Source organism: Sciurus vulgaris (assembly GCF_902686455.1).
Source record: "Sciurus vulgaris genome assembly, chromosome: 7".
Taxonomy (NCBI): Eukaryota; Metazoa; Chordata; class Mammalia; order Rodentia; family Sciuridae; genus Sciurus; species Sciurus vulgaris.
The window spans coordinates 39827446-39846704 of NC_136467.1; the positions used below are offsets into that span (position 1 = coordinate 39827446).

The window sequence follows — 19259 nt, forward strand, 5'->3', positions numbered from 1 at the left end:
TAGAAATAAGAGAGTCAGTTATTATAAGGTGGAATTTATCCCACATGAATCTGCGTATTGGTAAGGTGGTAAGGAATGAGAGGTAGGGTTTAGGGTCAGCACCAGTAAATGTGATTTGTGGTTTTTAGATGACAGTAAGTTCCATAAACCCAGTGAAGTGATGGCATTGTGTACCCCTACAAAAGCATTAATGCAATCAACTCAAAATAAAAAGATTAAGATAGTCTGTCCCACATATTTGAGGATTAGAATACATCAGGATTACTGCATTTAGTTCTGGGTCTCACTCTATAGAAGAAACATAGGGTAATAAGAGTAATCAGAATGGTTAAATGGCATAAAACCAATTTTTAAAAATATAAGTCAAAGTAGTTGGAAATGTTTAGCTTGGAGAGAATAAGTTTGATTAAATAACTGTTTTTAAATATCTGAAGGATTGTATCCAGTACAGGATTTTAGGCTTGATAGATCTTCAAGGGGTACACTGAGGACCAGGCATTTAGCTATGGAGGGAGAGAGATCATGGCTCAGCATAAGGAAAGACTGGCAAACAGATGCCAAGAGCAGCCTGCAGACGGAGTGGCTTCCTAATCACCAAAAGTGATTTAGCATAAACTGAGTGGCCACTTTATGGGATTGCTATAAAATGCAGTTCTTAGCCTTATCAAAACCAATATCCTCATCTAAAGAGATAAATATTTTATTATAGGCCCTTTTAAATATTGAAATGCATAGATAATATAACCTACTTATAGAGTTGATTTTATGAAATCAGTATGATGCCCAAAGGAAAGTAATTGGGAACAGCTATTTCAATATGTAAATTCTCAGGTTTTAAAAATGTATGCAATGCCAAAAATAAATGTATTGCAAGAATTTCAATAAATATGTTCACAGGCATGAGTGAATATTTCATTATGAAATACTCAGATGCTTGCAACTTATGTAGGACAAGTTTAGGTATCGGAGAAAAATGATTAGAAATCACTTCACTACATACAAGCATAGGAAAATGAAGAGCAGACATCATGGGAGTGGGGGTAATGGGGAAACTGGGAGAGAGACAAGCCTGGTTGGAATCCAGACTCTACCACCTACGAGATATGTAGCTTAGCTGGACACAATGGTGCTCACCAGTAATCCCAATAACTCAGGAGGCTGAGGCAGGAGGATCACAAATTTGAGGGCAGCCTCAGCAACTTAGTGAGACACTGTCTCGGTTAAAAAGGACTGGGATGTAGTTCAGTGGAAAAGTGCCCTCAATCCCCAAAACAAAACAAAACAAAAAAAAAAAAAAAAAAGAAAGAAAAATATGTAGGCTTGGGCAAGTTTAACTGATTTCTCAAACCCTTGTCTGTAAAAGAGTTGTTCAAAGATCAAATGTGTCTAAAAGGTGTCTCTAAAGTCTGGTGCCCCAGGGAACAGGAAATTTTAGCTATTAACTCATTCATATCAGTGAATCCTAACATTTAAGAGCTGGATTCAAATTTGCCTCAAATTAAAAAAATAACATTGAACATTAACAAGACACACCAAACTTTTTGTTACATGTTAACATTAATTTTTATGACTATATAAAGGAGTTAATATTCTCATCCTTTTCAGATAAAGGAATCTGAAGTTGAGATTGATTTTTTTCAAGGTCAAACCCAGAGATAGAAGTCCAACCCATAAGAGTTAGACCCAGAATGACCAGTTCTTGTCTGATGTCAAAGAAGGAGTCACTGATAACTGTCCTCTGATGCTAGGCTGTTACCATATAGAATTTTCCTATCAACTTCTGGTTCTTTCTGGTTAAAGGCAGCAAGAGGTGGAACACCAGCTTTCTTACAGCCTTCAGGATGTAAATACTGACTTGTGTTCAGGTTATTTATACGTTATTAAAGGCATGACAGTGACCTTGTCAGTGCAATCAATATTTATTTGCTGATTAGATATTTAAAGAGTTAAGCACATCCTCTTAATTCCTGAATTAAATGAATTGCCTCTTAAATTTTAAGAAAAATCTTTGAATATGCCAGAAATATTTCTGCTAGCAGCTGGTAATTCTTTTTTTTTGTTTCTGTTATTTCAAAATGTTAATCTTCTGCCAAATTAATTATTTCCCCTACAGAAAACAGAATTGACAAATACAGAAAACCAGAATTTAGTATTCCATTCTTTAAAAAAAATTATTGATTTTAAATTACGAAAGCTGTTTTTTGGGCAAACACTAGAATTGTAGCTCCTTCTTAGAACTAAAAATTGTGGTTCTGTAAAAATTCTACCAAAGATTTTGAATGTGTTTCCTTAATACCTGTAACATAAAAGTCAGTTCTGAACATCTCTTTGCCTGTACACAAAGGTATGTTAGAGGGGAGATATCTGCATCAAATTAGAAAGTTATTGAAGGCAACAAAAACATGAGTCTACCCTACTGATCTCATCTCCCAACATAAGAAAATCTTGCTCTTTCTCATCCTCAATCAGTATTTACTGGGTACTTGCTGCTTGCATATGATTGTCCCTCCTATGAGTTGGGGAAAATTTGATGCCCTAATCATCCACAGTGGGGCTTTTGGAAACACCCTTTTCTATTGTTCTAGGACTCTAAGACAAATCTAAAAGTAAGGGGCTCCAAGTATCAAGAAACAGGTGACATGGGAAAAAAGTCTGTTCTCAATTACTTCTGGAATTCATTTTACTATCATCAGACAGACTCATTCCTACAATCATAGGATCTCTAGCCTGTTGGACTCTTCCACAGACACTTTTTAGCCTGACCCCAAAGGAATAAGATCCCCTTTCTTTTCTACTGCTGCAGGTCTGAGTTTTATTCCCAATGTCCTGCAGAGAACACTGTGCTTGTGCCTGTGCTCACAGCAAAGGCCACCACCGCTGCAGGGTCCTGGTCTTGTACCACACCCAACTCCTTCGGTTCCAGGAAAGAAGAAAGTGAGCCCTGCAGTCACCATTACTATTACTATGGCTGCTGCCATTATTCTTGTATGGTGGGGTTGTCTAGTGGGTGGATCTAAATTAAAAGTTAAACAAAACCAAAGGGATAATGGATAAAAGGTGTTTTAGAATACAGAAAATGCCTTGCCAAAAAAACACATATGGCCTGCAAATACTAGTTTTGGAGAATTAAACGTGTCTTATGCAACTTTATCATAAGAGACATAGGGTTCACTCTACCAGATGAAATGCCATTTCACCTAGGTCAGTTGTGGATGAGACCTGAGATTGGATGTGTTTGCAAAATACAGTGGCAATATGCTCAAACATGTAAAAATGTAAAATCAAAAATAAAAAATTATAACTTTGTAATTCGCTTTCAGCATATTTATTCACATGCAGAATTTAAGTGTCAATAAAGAATTTAGTTGCTCCTTAGTGCTGTGTAACATTTATGACTTGTTTCCATTTAGTAAGCATTTAAGAACCTACTTTATATCTACCACTCTATCTAAAGTCTATAAACAAACAGGACTCAACATGCTCTAAAGAAGTGACCACCCCCTTTTTTTTTTGGTTCTGGGGATTTAACCACTGAGCGACATACCTGTCCCTTTTTATTGTTTATTTTGGGACAGGGTCTTGCTAAGTTGCTTAGGGTCCTGCTAAATTGTTGAGGCTGGCCTCTAACTTGTGATCCTCCTGCCTCAGCCTCTCAAGCTGCTAGGATTACAGGCATGTGCCACTGCACCCAGCAAAAAGGGAGATAAGAGTTACATAAAATAATCAAGAAAAAAAGGTCTGAAAATTTTTATGTTCTATATACAATGTACAGAGGAAGTGCAATGGGAGATGAAGAAGGGGCCAGGTAACATGGGCCAACATTATTTGGGAAAGTCTTAGGAGTGGGACATATCCCAAAACAATCATTCATGGTTGTATGTTAATAATGCTATACAATCATCACATCTGTGAATTGCAAACAGTTTCATCCTGAATGAAAAATGTTCTCTATCACAGCATACTCAAGACGACAACAATTCTATCAGATTCTGTCTCAGCTGTTTTGGGTGACAATGGAGAGGCAAACCTATTGTGCTTTGGTCAGCACTGTGTAAATGTGGTAAAAACACTAATGTGGGCTCAGGAAGAAGGCATAACAAGTTTTTATGGGGCAGGAAATGTGCCCAATGTGAAACTGAATTGGCATTGTGAAGTACTCTGGGCTTTTCTTGGAAAAAATTTCAGCATGTTATATTCAGCTATAATTTTTCAGGAAACTGGGTTAAGAAGCCAAGTCGATGGTCTATGTAGATTTTCTTTGACAAGTTGGTTGAACTGTTTGACATAAGAGTTCTTATAGAATTCAAAAGAAAAATGGCTCTTCAGTAGACTGGATTGTTGTTCTCAATGATGTATTCCTTTCCCCCACTGTAAGAATTAGAATTAGACATCCATAATCTTTGCTATGCAACTTTCGGTGCTTTGAAACTAGTACAAAGAGTTGGTGTACATCACCATTCAATTTGGTATGTGACTTGTTTGGATCGAGAGAGCACGAGGATTAACGGTGTTACTTATTCTGACATAAGACACAAAGAGACCTGGTAAGTTTCTGCTCTCTATCAAAAGAGTGTGCTCCATGTAGCTGCTTTTCCTTCTTCCACTTTGGTCCCAGGATAAAGACATATGGAAGAGACCTGAACTTCAGCCTCAGCTTTGAAGTCCAGCTCAGCCCTGCCAAACCCAATCTTGCCAAGCCCAACCAAGAGCAGCCAAACCGCAGTCAACCTGCAGGTCCATGAGTGTGAGATAATTATTTGTGAATTTAAGCCACTGAGGTTTGGAGGCTGTTATGCAGTATTATCAAAACAAAAGGCCCAACACACCCTTGTAAACATCCTGATCCACAAACAACTTTATGGAGTTCTATCAGGAAGGTCAAAACCACACAGTATATAACACCACCTACATGAATAATTTTATTAAGGTCTGGGATACCAAAGTCCAGAGTCAGAAGTGCTTAGCTGGCACTAATAGCTGAGGCAAGCTTCCTTTCCTCCGTTTGTTATTTAGCCCATATCCAACCTACATGGCTTTTGGGTGTTAGCTAAGAAGGCATCATTAGACACCTTATTTACTACCTTGATATATTATTCTAGAAACTCTGGTAATGCTTATTGTTAGGGGTTGAACTGTGATACACTAAAAAGGGTAAGTTAAAATCATGGTCCTCAGTGCCCCACGATGTGACTTTTGGAAACTGGATTATTGCAGGTATAATTAATTACGTTAGGGTCTTTCTGGAGTGGTATGGACACCTCACCCAATATGCCTGGTGCTCTTATAAGATGGCCATGATACATACATAGGGAGACTGCTATGTGAAGACAGGAAAACCAACAATGCCAGGACCACCTGAAGGCTGGAAGAGGCAAAGAGGGATTTCTCTACAGGTTTCAGAGGGGCTGACAACTAGACTTTAGATACTTAGCTTCCAGAACTGTAAGACAATGAATTTCTGTTGTTTGAAGTCACCAAGTATGTGGCAGTCTGTCATGGCAGCCTAGGAAACTAATACACTGACCTTAAATTCTTTTTATACACTATCACTGTTCCAGAAGAATACCATTCCAAAAATTGGATTACTTTCCTAATGTGTCTATTCTGCCACTTCCTTTTGTAAAAGTATTGTAAGTATAGGAGCAAGAAGTTTAGCCAGCTGACATCAATATCCAGGAGATAACTGAAGCACAACTTACCTGGGCAGGTAGACTAAGAACTGACCTGATTATCAAAGAAATATTTTAACATAAAATGGGTTTTGCAATATTCTGAGAATGCAGCATTACCATGTATTATGCCACTCATATCACACTTTCTTTAGCAACTTTTCATTAACCAAATCATGTTGCTGGGTTCCTTTGTGCACACTTATGCTACCTTGTGTCATTTTCTAATTCCTTGCTCCACACTCTTTCCAATCAGACTGTAAGCTCCATAAAGACACAGAACATGCTTTATGTTGTCCATGCATGCACAGTTGTGCATACGAACATACATAACAACTCCTTGTTTAGTTTGAACACAGAATTCATGGTTAAGTTCATTTTTTACTTTGTTATGGCTAAAAACAGGAACTGATTTCAGGTTATGGAACAATAAATTCTTGCCTTTTACTTATGATAGTGTTTCTACTTTTAAAAATCCTTTTTTTTTTTTTTTTTTTTTTTTTGTGGTACTGGGGATTGCACCAGGGCCTTGCAAGGCAAGCACTCTACCAACTGAGCTATACCCCCAACCCCTAAAAATCCTATTCTACATCAATAAATTTTATCAGCATAAAATTCTAAATTTTTACTTACAAAAATGTCTTCTGCACTGATATATGAATTGTAAGATCTATAACAAAAATAGAAGCCATAAAAAGAAAAGGTGATATAGACCTTCTAACAATTGCTTCCCTATCCCTCACGGGGTACTTAAACTCCACTTTGGAAACCACTGATTTAGACTATGAGAGCAGATATGTGAAAACATCAGGATTGGGTCTTTTCCAGGAAATGCAAGATCTATGATATTCTCACAATCATGAACTTTAAATATATTCTCTGACAGATTCATGAATTGTCTAGATGAAACAAGCAATGTTTTATAGTTGATGATAGAGTTGTCCTTGCAAACAGGACTAACTTGTATACTACTGGACTCTATTATATATGCATTTGCTAACTGTGGTGTTCTCTGTGATTGAGCCCTTTATTTTTGCAGATTTTAGGTATTGAAAAATCTGTTCTAGATCTTCAAGCAAAAATTTTTAAGACTGAAAGAAATGATGTGACATGCTGATCTTGAAAATATGAAAAAGAGGAGGATATGCAAGGGGGAAGACAGAACTAAAACCTCATCAATCATTTCTAAAAATGTCATCCACACAATAGCATCTAACCTTCCTGTGTTCCCTGTGCAAGTATATGGGTAATGCTATGCTAGAAAACTGAAGAACAGAGAATGCAAAACGCAACCCCTGTATGCTTACTGCAAGAATGACTTAGCAATAAAGCAAATCATTTGTGGTAAAAATGTTTATCAGAAGAATTGAAATTAGATTAAAATAGATAGCCTGGACAGTATTCATGAAATGAAGTATCAAGCTGGTGTGAAGACTGATTTTAAAGAAGAAATGAGGAAGAAACTTCAGAAAGGGAAGGCAGGAGGTGGTTTGGAGGCTGGAATTACTATCCTGTATGAGTGGGATTACTGAGGATCCAGATCCCACTGGAGTGCCAAGTTCATGCAGGGTGGGAGGGGGAGATATGCTGAATGTGTGAAATGTGGAAAGGATATGGTGTCCTCATCACCTAAGCAGTATTCTCTGGCTTAAATTCCCAAGAGAAAGCTACCACTACCAAAATCTCATAAAACATTTCACTTGGTCTACTTATTCTTCTAGGATGTGAGGTTGGGGGCTGGTTTGCTTAGTGGTGGAGTGCTTGCCTAGCATCTGTGAAGCCCTGGAAAAAAAGAGAAGGGTTGAAGGGTGGGGTGTGAAAAATGGTGGAATGAGACAGACATCATTACCCTATGTACATGTATAATTACATGAATAGTATGAATCTACATCGTACACAACCATAGAAACAAAATGATGTACCCCATTTGTGTACAATGAATCAAAATGCAGTCTGCAAAAATGAAAAAACAAAAGAAGAGGAAAAAAAAGAGGAGGGGTGGATTTGGGGTTGATCTATACACAAAGTAAGCAAGCTAAATGTAAGAAAATACCAAGCAGATGATGTGTGGGTGAAGGAATTGAGGAAGTGAAATATTAGCAGCTTTGAAAAGAGGAAGAGAAAGTAAAATATGTCAAAATGAATAAGCACTTGGTAAAGAAAAATCAGGAATATAAAACTGTGAAACATTATTTGCAATATTTTAATAATTATCATTGTAATATAACAATGTGAAAAAAGAAAATATAAATCATCCATAATTTCATCAATGGGAAAAGAGCTTAAATATTTGGTCGCTTTGTCTTTTCTTCTATAGAGATGTACCTTCAGATCTTTCTGTAGGTAAAATTTGATTTTTAAATTTAATTATTAGGAAATCTCCCATGTGGTTAAATATTGTTTAAAACCATTATTTCAGTGGCTAAAAGTTTTATCATATGTATGCACTATCACATTAAAAATGACTCATTGTTGGACTTTTCTTAAAATGTTCATAATACCCTTAATAATAACTAATAAAGAATTGCTTACTCTGTGCCAGGAAGGGTTCCAAGTACTTTACATAAATCAACTGACCTAATTCTCTGTCTGATGTAGGAGGCAGATACTATTATTACCTTCATTTGACAAATGAGAAACATCAGGGTATGGGAGAAAGTAGCTTGCTTAGTTCACATAGGTGGTTAACAGTGGAATGGAATTCCATGCTAACTGACTCCAGTATCCCTGCTCTTAACCCCTCTACTATACCACCCGCTTTGCAGAGATAATGGGTTCATCAATAAACATCGACCTCAGACCTCAGCTCTGATTATTTCCTTAGAATACACTCAGAATGGAATCACTCATACCAAAGGATACTATGAGCCAACCTGCTCTCCATCTAAGAAAAAACAATATACCTTCTAACCATCTGTGAGATATAAAACCACCTCACCATTTCCAGCAGTTACTGACTTTTAGAATCTAATTATAATAATCTGCATTTCTTTGATGCAATGAAGACAATATTTTTTATGTCCCGTCTATCTTCAACTCTTGTTTTGTGAATTTTCTATTATTCCTTAATATAATGTTTTTGTTTTCAAACCTATGGCACAGTAAACCTAAATTATTTGGAAAGAGTTTGTGATTGAAAATACCAAAATCAGCCAAGCACAGTAGCTCACACCTGTAATCCCAGCAACTCAGGAGGCCAATGGAGGAGGACTGCAAGACTGAGGCCAGCTTCAGCAATTTAGCAAGCTCCTCAGCAACTTAGTGAGATGAAGTCTCAAAATAGAAAATAAAAAGGACTAGGGATGTAAAGCAGTGGTTGAGACCCCTGGATTCAATCCCCAGTGCCAAAACAAAACAACAACAAGATCAAAATGTTGCTAACTATTTGTTTCAGCAGATAGGTATAATCTTGGAGGAATCACTAGAAGCTAGTGAAAAGGACCACCTACAAATATCTGATACCACAGAACTGATCAGGCCCTCCCAACAGATGGATGAATAGTCTGAAACTGTGACTTATACCATCCAGTAGAGGCCATACTTAACAAGTTCTAGAATATTTGCCATGCTATCTGGGGCACACTCAATTCCTCTAATCAACATGTATGGGAAAACAAATAAGTACACCTGATGTTTGTGCTGTGAGGTCAAAATTACAGAAGGAAAAAAGAAAGAGCCAGAGGGATCTCACACCTAAAGAACGGTCTCACGAATTATTTCCATTTTACAAAGTACACCTGGCTAGTGATAATAATCCACCAATCAAAAATTTCACATGAATGGGGCTAAACAAATACTATTCTTTTTTTTCTGAAATTTTTGTTTTTACTTTTTCAGTTTATAGATACATATTTTGATTTCTCAACATTGTTTCTTTTTTCCCCATAATTTTATCGGGTCATTATAATTATACATAATGGTGGAATCCACTGTTACATATTCATGCACATTATATGACAACATAATTTAGCCAATATCATTTCCCAGTGTTTCCCCTTTCTCTCCCTTGGTCCCTTTCCTCTAATCTATTCTTATGGTCAAAATGCTCTGTTAATCAGTCACCAAAAACAAATTACCATGGGGGTGCAGGCACACCTGTAATCCCAGCTACTTGGGAGGCTGAGGCAGGAGGATCACAAGTTCCAGGCTATCCTTGAAAGCTTAGTGAGACCCTCAAAACAAAAAAGGCAGGGGATAGATGTAGCTCAGTGTTAGAGAGCCCCCGGCTCTCTAACACTTTAATATGGGGGTGGGGGGTGGCAATTACCTCATGCCAGGCACTTTGCAATAAAACCAAGCACCTAGAATATCTCTAATTACTTGGATTAGAATTGGGAATTTCACTCACATACTTAACGAGTCTCTTTTAGGATTGGCTACTGTCTCTGGATGGTACATGTCATCTGTCAGGGTGGATGTCTAATACTTTCAGTCTCTTAGGCATCCTGTTAAATCCTTAAACTTTAGTGACATCCTCTTTGAAGCCTTCAGCCCCTTTATATACCAACTACAGAGAAAACCTCAAAGTTGGAGGTCTGAAAGACATTCTCCCAAACAAGGGCCACAATGAATATAAAAACTACCTTTAATGAGCATTAACACAATGTTTCAGAGAGAATTTTAGTGAAGCAAGCCAGGGCTGCTAAAAATAACAATATGGACATGTGTTAGATTGAAGTAGGGGTGGCGGGGTAGGGAGACAGAAGGGATAAATAGTTAAATAAAAATTTCAGGTTTTTTTTTTTTTTTAACTAACTTTACATGCTTCAAAATCAGTTAATTTTTACTAGAAAGGCAATTTTGCTACTCATGAGAAATCCTTATTCCCAGTAGAGAAGACTACTTGACATACTAAATTACAGTGCAAGTTTCCATGAATTAAAGAATCTCAACTCAGAAAGGACCCTGGAGGTGACACCAGAACTAACTGTGGCATGCTAACAGTAACTGGTAGGCAGAGTGCCCAGACAGAGGGACTGGCATGGAGGACTGCAGGCATATGAAAGAAGTGACAATTGATCGTATAGTACTAAAACCACAATTAACTTGGGGTGCATGAGCAAGACAAATGACATTGGTGGTTTATGATGACCTTGAACTTTCATCAAACATTTAAAAGGGTTCCAGAAATACAGGAAGGGGTCTTGTCACAGAATGATCTGTGCATCAATCCCAGGAGTGGCAGGGGACAGAAGATAATTCTTCAGGGCCCAAAAGACTACGATATATGATAGATATTCCTTAGAAGGTTTGAACAGGGAAGTGCAGAAGGAACAGTAGCTGAAATAGAGGAAAGCAGAATGCAAATCACAGTCAAACATCTGAGGCACCAGACAAGGGCGATGGGAATGGAATTGATCTGAAAAATGGTTAAGACACAAACTAGCAGGCTCTATGTTCATATTTGTTGCATATGCATAAAATTTCACTACAATATTCTCAACTGATATCACCATTACTTGTGGATAGGGAAAGCAGGTGCATATTCATTTATAGCTTTCAAATCACCTGAAGATATTGCCTATTTAGAAAACTAAACTAAAAAAAAAAAACAAAAAAAAAAACATGTGGAGGCTGGTTGCAGTGGCCCACACCTGTAATCCCAGGGGTTTTGGAGGCTGAGGCAGGAGGGTCAGAGTTCAAAGTCAGCCTCAGCAACAACAAAGTGCTAAGCAACTCAGTGAGATTCTCTCTCTAAATAAAATACAAAATAGGGCTGGGGATGTGGTTCAGTGGTTGAGTGTCCCTGAGTTCAATCCCCAGTACCAAAATAAAATTAAAAAAAAAATTTAAAAAAAAGATGTGTGTTATCAGAACGATATCTCATATAAAAACCTACATAATCATCTCTTCAAACTTCCTCCTATGTTTTAAGTTGCACTTCTGAAATCAGATTATTTTTATGCCAATGACTCAGACTATACCAATGACTGCTGAGAAGAGACGATCTCCCTATTGATCTGTGTTACATACATGTCAAATTTAACTTGGAATCATATAGTGGTAAATAGAAAAATTCAACCAGCCTAACAGTTGTAAACAAAACAAAACAATAAACAAACAAACAGAAAAAAGAAAGTCTGGTGCTTTAGATACATTTGACTTAAACAGAATGACTTAAATTGAGTGGACATAAACTTAACAGCTAAAAAATAAGTGGAATTCAATTTTACAAAACTATGTAATGTTGTTTGACTATATATAACTCAAACACACTAAATTTACAATACTTCTTGAAAGCATATTTAAAGTAACTGATTAAGTTTGTTCATCAAAAACACAGTGTGTCCAGGGATCAATTCTTAAATGTTTTCATTTATTTGGTTTTATGTTTTATATTGTGCCTTGTTCACAAAGGACTGAGTCAGCTTAATATAATTCAATAATATGGGAAAATATAATTAGATAAAGATCAGAATCAAAAGAAACAAGATAGAACAGATACTCAAGACCAAAGGGGAAAGTTAGAACATTGCTATTTGGTTATAGGTTTTCATGTGGTTATTAAAATTGAATTCCAAATTTTACTCTTTCCAGTTAACAAGTAAGAAATGAAAATACAATTATATGATTCTCATTTTGCATTATGAAAAAAAAGACATTAATTGTTTAGGAAAGTATAGGTTTTCTTTGGCATCTATAGCTAAATGGAATTTTTTGCAAAAGTATTCAAACAGGAACAGTAGAAGGGACTTATGATCTTAACCACTTATATAAAGTGATACAACAGTGGGTTTCTTTTCACTGTCTTTATAAAAAAAAAATCTCTGTGTGGACATGATAGAGGATGGGAAGGATGCAAAACACAGTAACCAAGTCCACCCTTTCTGAAGATTTGACAAGACTCCTGGCCTAACAACTAATATTAGAAAGGAATGGATGGATATTATAACCTTTGTTCAGCTGAACCTCTGTAAACATCATTTTTCTCAATTAGGCTTCTGATCAAAATTACAGACAATTCATATTCTCTGGCATGTGCAAAAACAAAGGCATTTTCTATCCCTGTTGAGGGGAGTCCAGCACACAATTATTCTTCAACCATCTACTCCCTGCCTTTGAAATTCAAGGATATACAAATGTACTTCTGTTTACTTTTCCTGCAATTGTAACAATTTCATTCTAGTATTTGTGAATTGAGTGGATTCTGTTTAATTATAAAGCAAATTTATAGGCTGAGATTTTCAAAGGACAGCATACGACATTTAGCAAGGAAAGAAGAGAGGTTTCTAAAATAAAACTTTGAGGAAGACTCAGAAAGATAAGAGAATAAACCCAGGTTTTAGGATTGCATTCCAGGGGTGCTTGTGGAGGCAGGGCTGCAGGGGGCTCCAGAGGCAGAACCCAAGAAGTGAGTCACCCAATTCCAGAAGCACTGCGCATTTGGATGCAGGACACACAAAGAAAAAATAATGCCTCTTTCATTCTGCAATTATTTGTAATTCCAAGGCCCAGAGTCATAACACATTAAGTGCACAGTTTCCAATTGTCCAAGGAACAAATGTTTATAAGTAACAAAGTAAAGAGTTTATTGTAACTGTAAAGGAGGGCTCTTCTGAAAAGTATAAAGTGAGCAAGAAGAACAATGTAAATTAACTGCTCAAAACTTGATTATAAATTGTATAAAATGTAATTACCTTTATTGCATGGGGGAATCTACTTTGTTTTAAAAAATGATAACAAATTAGATTTTTTCATAAGTTCCCTTCCACTTTGTTTCCCCAGTCTTACCACCTTCTACATAAAAGTATTTTTTCTTCACCCACCTCAAGTAGGTTTGAAAGTAATAAGAAAATATGGTTTACCATATTGGGTGAAAATAAGTCTTTCAGGTAATACATACTGAGAAGGGTAATGATGTATTAAGATGACAAAGGAAGAAAAGAAAATGACCACTCCCAGATAATTTTGTTAATAAAGACTAAAAGTAAGTTAATCCTGACTCATAAAATTTATGTGACAGGAAAACAAAAACAAAATCACAACATAAAATATAGAAGCAAATGAAATGTGATTTCATTTGCAAGGGTAAAGCAAATGAAATGTAATGCAGTTATCCTAGATTTCCCCCCCAAATAACATAGCATTTGAAAGCAGGAAGCATTGGATCTTTCAAACTCCTCAATTCATAATCTCCTTGGTTGGCCATACTGGAAACTGATATGCTTCTATAATGAAGAATGAATTTAAAAATTTGTATCTGGGCTGACAGTGTAGCTGAGCGGTAGAGCACTTGCCTAGCATGCCTAAGGCCCTGGTTCAAACCTCAGCACTAGGGGGTGGGGATAAATTGTATCTAAATCACATATTTTGAATCATTTGGGAATCACAGACACATTAAATGTTTTGGTTTTGCCTTTAAGCCACACCCCACCTCTAAAACGAAGTTAATATGTCACTTATTAACCAAATCACAAGTTTGATCACTAATGAGGCTGGAAAGTTTGCAGCCTTAGACATGAAATACACTTAAGAATGGGGGAGATCACCTCGGTTAATAAAGCATTATTGAAAGACAGCATGTGATCCTAAACATGTCAGGATTCAAATGTAAATTTTAAAATAACCAAGTTGGCCTAGTTATACAAAATCCAGTTGAATTTCACCGACCACAGAACAAATACATTGTGGTGAAGTTCAAAACAGTACATTCAGCAAATAACTAATGAGAATCTACTACTCATCAGATGCAGGGTTGGAAAAAAAAACAAAAACAAAAACAAAGATTTCTGTCCTTTTTTCTGTTTATACTGATTGTTCTGTAAATCTCTAAATTTAAAAACGTGAATATATAATTGAGTTTCCAACGGATTCACTTAAATTCTAAACCTTGTTGCTTAATATGTAATTTAAAAAGCCTGTGAACAGAGAATCTTACTATAATTCTACAATATGAACTTTACACCTAGAGGAGAAAGAATTCCTAACCAGAGTTTAGAAATGCTAACCATAACACGGAGTTGCAAGTTAGGCTGCGCACGAGACTGCCTCTGCTGGCTGACCCGGCGCATCCTTCCAGCAGAATCTTAACTCCCGACACCTGTATCAAACTTGCCACTCGTTGAAACCCATCCCTTTCTGTAAGCAGGAGGCTTATCTAAGGAGGCAGCACGAGAATACTTCTGCCTCATCCATCTCCTGAATAACCGGACTTCTAGAAAGACCTCTAAACTAACCCTAAAATGCTGATGGTAAGGGTTTGCGCCATTAATTTTATATACCATCCGGCCAACTGCGAAATACACAAAAATCCACAGCCACTTTCACAAGCTGCTAAAATAAGGTTTTGCTCGTCTACACGTTTTGGTGAAAAAAGACAGGAAGAACGCATCTGCCAAACCAGATTGGAAAAAAAAAAAAAAAATTGCAGCGACATACTTCTACCTGAGCTGCTGAAAATCCAACGGTCTTCCCCCCAGAAAAGGCTCATGCCAACCTGTCCTCCCCACCTCCGCCCAGCCCGCACTCCACGGGTCCCCAGGGGGTGGGCGGGAAGGGTCAAGCTCTCCTTCGCCTCCACTCGGCCTCCCGAACTAAAAAAGAGTGTTTCAGGTTAAAAGGGGGCTGCGCCCAGCGCCATTAGCGCACCTCCGAACGCTCCGCCGTGCCCTAGTGGGAGGCAAGTTTGGCGGGTCCTGGCCCCTGCCCCGGCTTCTCCCCGGTAGCAGCCTAAGCTGAGGGTGGCCGCGAGGGCTGGGCCCCGCCTCACCCACCTACCTACAGGGCGGGGGCGCGGGCTCCTCGGGTCCGGGAGAAGGGGCTCGGGCGCACGCATTGCTGGGAGCGGTGGCCTCTGCGGCTGGGCGCGGGGGAGCGCATCCTCTGGGGAGGGTAGAAGGAGGGGTCAGGGGAGGACCCTGAGCCGAGGAGGAGCAAAGGCCGGAGGAAGGAGCGCCCCGAGCGCGCGCCCGCGGTGCTCCGAGTTCGGAGCTGGTGGGAGCAGCCGCGGCTGGGATTCCTCAGGCCTCATCCACGCGCGGCGCCTCGCCGCCCCTGCAGCTGCGCCCACGGTCAGGGCACCCTCCGCGACAGGCTTGCGGGCCCGGCCGAAGGCGGGGAGCTGCGGGTGGCGCAACGCGGTGCAGACGCCCGCCTTTAGCTCCGCCCGGCCCGCGGCACGCTCTGCGCCCCTCCACTACGGCGGGGGCCCGGGAGCTCGGCTGCGGGGCTCCGCGGGTAGGGCTGCAGCTGCAGCATCCTCCCTGCACCCGCGACCTCTGAGATGGAGGCTAGGTACCCGGGTCACCGCCGGCTGCGGCAGCCTGCGCTGCCACAGCCGGGACCCGGAGACTCCGCCCCGCAGAACTGCGCGCGCGGCCTCCGGCAGGCCTCGGCCTTTTGTGACGCCTCCTGAGTGTGAGCGCATTGTTGGCCAGGCGACTGACCGCGGAACCAGGGGGTTCTGCTTACCTCGCCCCTGGCGACAGCCTCTACAGCTGGCCAGCCTTGGGTCCCACTCTTCGTGGGATGTAAAGCTTGGAGAGCAAGCTGGAGTTAGAGCGTCTCCTCGAGCCTCAAAGCCCCTTGACTTTTCCTTCCAGCTCAGGGACGACCGGCCACAATAAATTCATCCTCTGTCTTTTCCGGCGTCGCGCTTAGCAAAAGGGCCCGCCATCTCCTCCCCCTCCCGTCCCCAGTACAGCATCCTGGATGCTGCCAAATTGCAATCATTACGGCAATAGGAATGTAGCAATCGGGCCGTCCAGCCAGCTCTTGGCAGAGACCCGAGAGAACCTTGGTGCGAAGGTTTGCATCAGCAGCAGGGCCTATGCCCGCGGGGCTTCGCATCCGCATTAGATGCTGTTCCCTCTACGTCCCATGACTAGCACTGCAAAATGACTAGGAGGATCTGGCTGTGAAGTTCACCCTTAGGTTCAGAGAGAGAGGAGAGTGAGAGAGGGAGAGAGACAGAAAAGAAAAAAGAAAAAAAAAAACAAAAACAGAAAACCTCCAGGAAGATCCTGCAGCTGGTCTGATAACACTGATGTGTCAGAGGCCAGCCACACAAAGTAGATATGGGCCTCCTCCCTGTTGTTGATGCTGCTCAGGCTGTAACGGCCTCTCCGGAAGGCGGAGCAAAGCATTTAACAGTCGTGGCTTTGGGATTTCAGTGGCAGGTGGTGATGTTACATCGTTTTGCAAATATGGAACCATAGCCCAGTTCTGCACTGAGCATGTATAAATATGGACATCAAGTTTGCATCTTTCTGGTCTAAGTGTGAAGAATGAGAAATTTCACTCTCTTTTTAAAAGGTATTATGATTTTTGTAAACTATTTACTGTTTAGTAAGGGAAAATTAAGTTTCTAAAGTATCGAGATGATTTCATTGTATCAAAGAATAAGTAAATAAAAACAGAATACGTTTGTGATTTTGAAATCTTAGTGTAATAAAAATAGGATCAAACAAACCCCCACCATGTTGCATATCAAATCCAAATTGTGACACAATACTTTGATTTTTTTTTTTTTTTTTTTTTTAGCTGAGTTCTTTTAAGCAAATTGTAGGTTGGATGTGGAGCAGTGTGGGAGCTGCTCTGCGCTGGGTCAGGAAACACTGACCCATGACTAGGCTACTTCCTGAGGATCTCTGATTGATCTAAAGCCCTGCTTTATTGTCAAATGATATTCATGATACTGTGTCCCAATTCAGAATGTATGCATACATAGCAATGTACAAGTACAGTATGAAGTCACTTAGGGGAATTTGGCAGTTACTTACTCTTTTTTAACAAAATTATACATTCCAAATGTTTCAGCAGAAAATGTCCATTAAGTTGCAATTTCTTTTTTACTGTTTTCCATCCTTTCATCACCAAGAGCAGCATCCTTTCTTTTCTCTAGGGACCCCATGTTTTGTCAAGAAGCAAGCAGTCATCCTGTTTTGTATTTTTGTTTTTATTTTGTTTACCCAACACAGATATATAACTATCTTAAAAGTAGTGACTATTGGGCTGGGGAGATAGCTCAGTTGGTAGAATGCTGGGTTAGAGCCCCAGCACCACCAAAAAAAAAAAAAAAAAAAAAAAAAAGTAGTGACTATCACTTATAAAATGCTTGTCAGTCTTCCAAAAGCACTACAAGTAATGTCACTATCTTCATGAGCTCCTCTAGATTATGTACTGCATCAATGCTAGTTATAAGATTTTATTACAGTGGAAGTTCTGATATAATGATTTCTATTCCCCAGCTTGGGGGAAATCTTTCTCCATAAGGATTCTTCACTCGTTCTTTTTTATTAACTGAACATTTTCTAACTTGTCTAAGCCTTGTTTTTAATAGAGAAATCAGACGAGATATAGTCATTTCTATATTGTCTATATCTGTATTATTCAATTTTGTACCCAGTAGCCACATGGAGCCATTTACATTTAAATTATATCCTATTTAAATTGTGGTTCTTCAGCCTACCAACCATATTTTAAATTCTAAGGAGTCACACAAAACTCATGACTACCCATTTGGACAGTACAGAATGTTACATTTTCATTATTACAGAAAATTTTAGAATAGAAGGTCAAATTTTAATTGGTAGATAAGATATGCATAAAATAATGGGAGATCATAGTTCACTACAAATTGAACCTCATTAGACAATGTACTTCTTAAGAACCTAGTAATCTTTAAGATTTCAGACTATAGCTTCATGGTGTGCTGATCTTGGGTGAATTACTTAATCTCGGTTACCTTATCTTTAAAGAAGAGAAACTTCATAGGGCATATACAAGGATTAAATGAGATAATTTATGAAAGGTGCTTAGACTAAAACCTAGAATGTGGAGTCAATAAGTTAGTTATTGCTATAACAATATATGTTATTGTGATAAAGTTTTTTTTTAAGTATATCTCTAGCACCTCTGTACCTAGCAAATGGAATATGCTTGGTAAAGTCTCAGCTAATAAAAAAATGTAATGCTAGGTTAGTTTTATGGAGAGGAGGCCCTCTTTTAAAACTGACCTTTATTTGAGAAAAGGCAGAAACCATTGTAAAACAATTTAGATTGAACTGTCACTTTACTTTTTCTGTGATAAACAACACTTGTATGATGAGACTGTATGGTAGATACAGAGAAGCAGAGATATTTTTAGTTCTTAAAGGAAGAAAAGAGAGGTCACTTCATTTGCCCCGACCTTTGTTTGTTTTGGTACCAGGGCACTTAGCCACTGAGTCACATCCCCAGCCCTTTATATTTTTTATTTTGAGACAGGGTCTCAGTAAGTTACTGAGGCTAGCTTCAAACATGTGATCCTCCTGCCTCAGCCTCCTGAACTGCTGGGATTTCAGGCATGCACCACCATGCCCAGCTCCTTTGTTGTTTTAAAACACAACACTGGTAACCTCTCACGGAACTGGATTTCCAAGATATTGGCAAATACTGCTCTGACACTTTGCCAAACAAAAGGCTCCCTGGATAAGTAGTTACAGAGCTTGAGTAGTCACTAGAGCTTGTAGCCACTGGAAGTATTGAAACTTTGAAAGTTTTCCCTGCAAATGTGTTCGAGTGGAGATTTGTGCATTGGGTAAAGAGTTTAGGCTACTGGCTCGAAAGAAAGTTGACTCTTTAATGGTTGGATGTCTCCTGCTTTTTCCA

General features: G+C 39.0%; 1 protein-coding gene across 1 annotated transcript in view; it reads right to left on the reverse strand.

Annotated features, from left to right (window-relative positions):
• NCOA7 (nuclear receptor coactivator 7) overlaps positions 1-15670 on the reverse strand; it is a 192450-nt gene extending 176780 nt beyond the window's left edge. The window contains 1 exon segment of the mRNA XM_079148281.1: positions 15387-15670. The gene's annotated coding sequence lies outside the window, so the exon portion shown is untranslated.
• Between the last annotated feature and the right edge of the window lie 3589 nt (positions 15671-19259).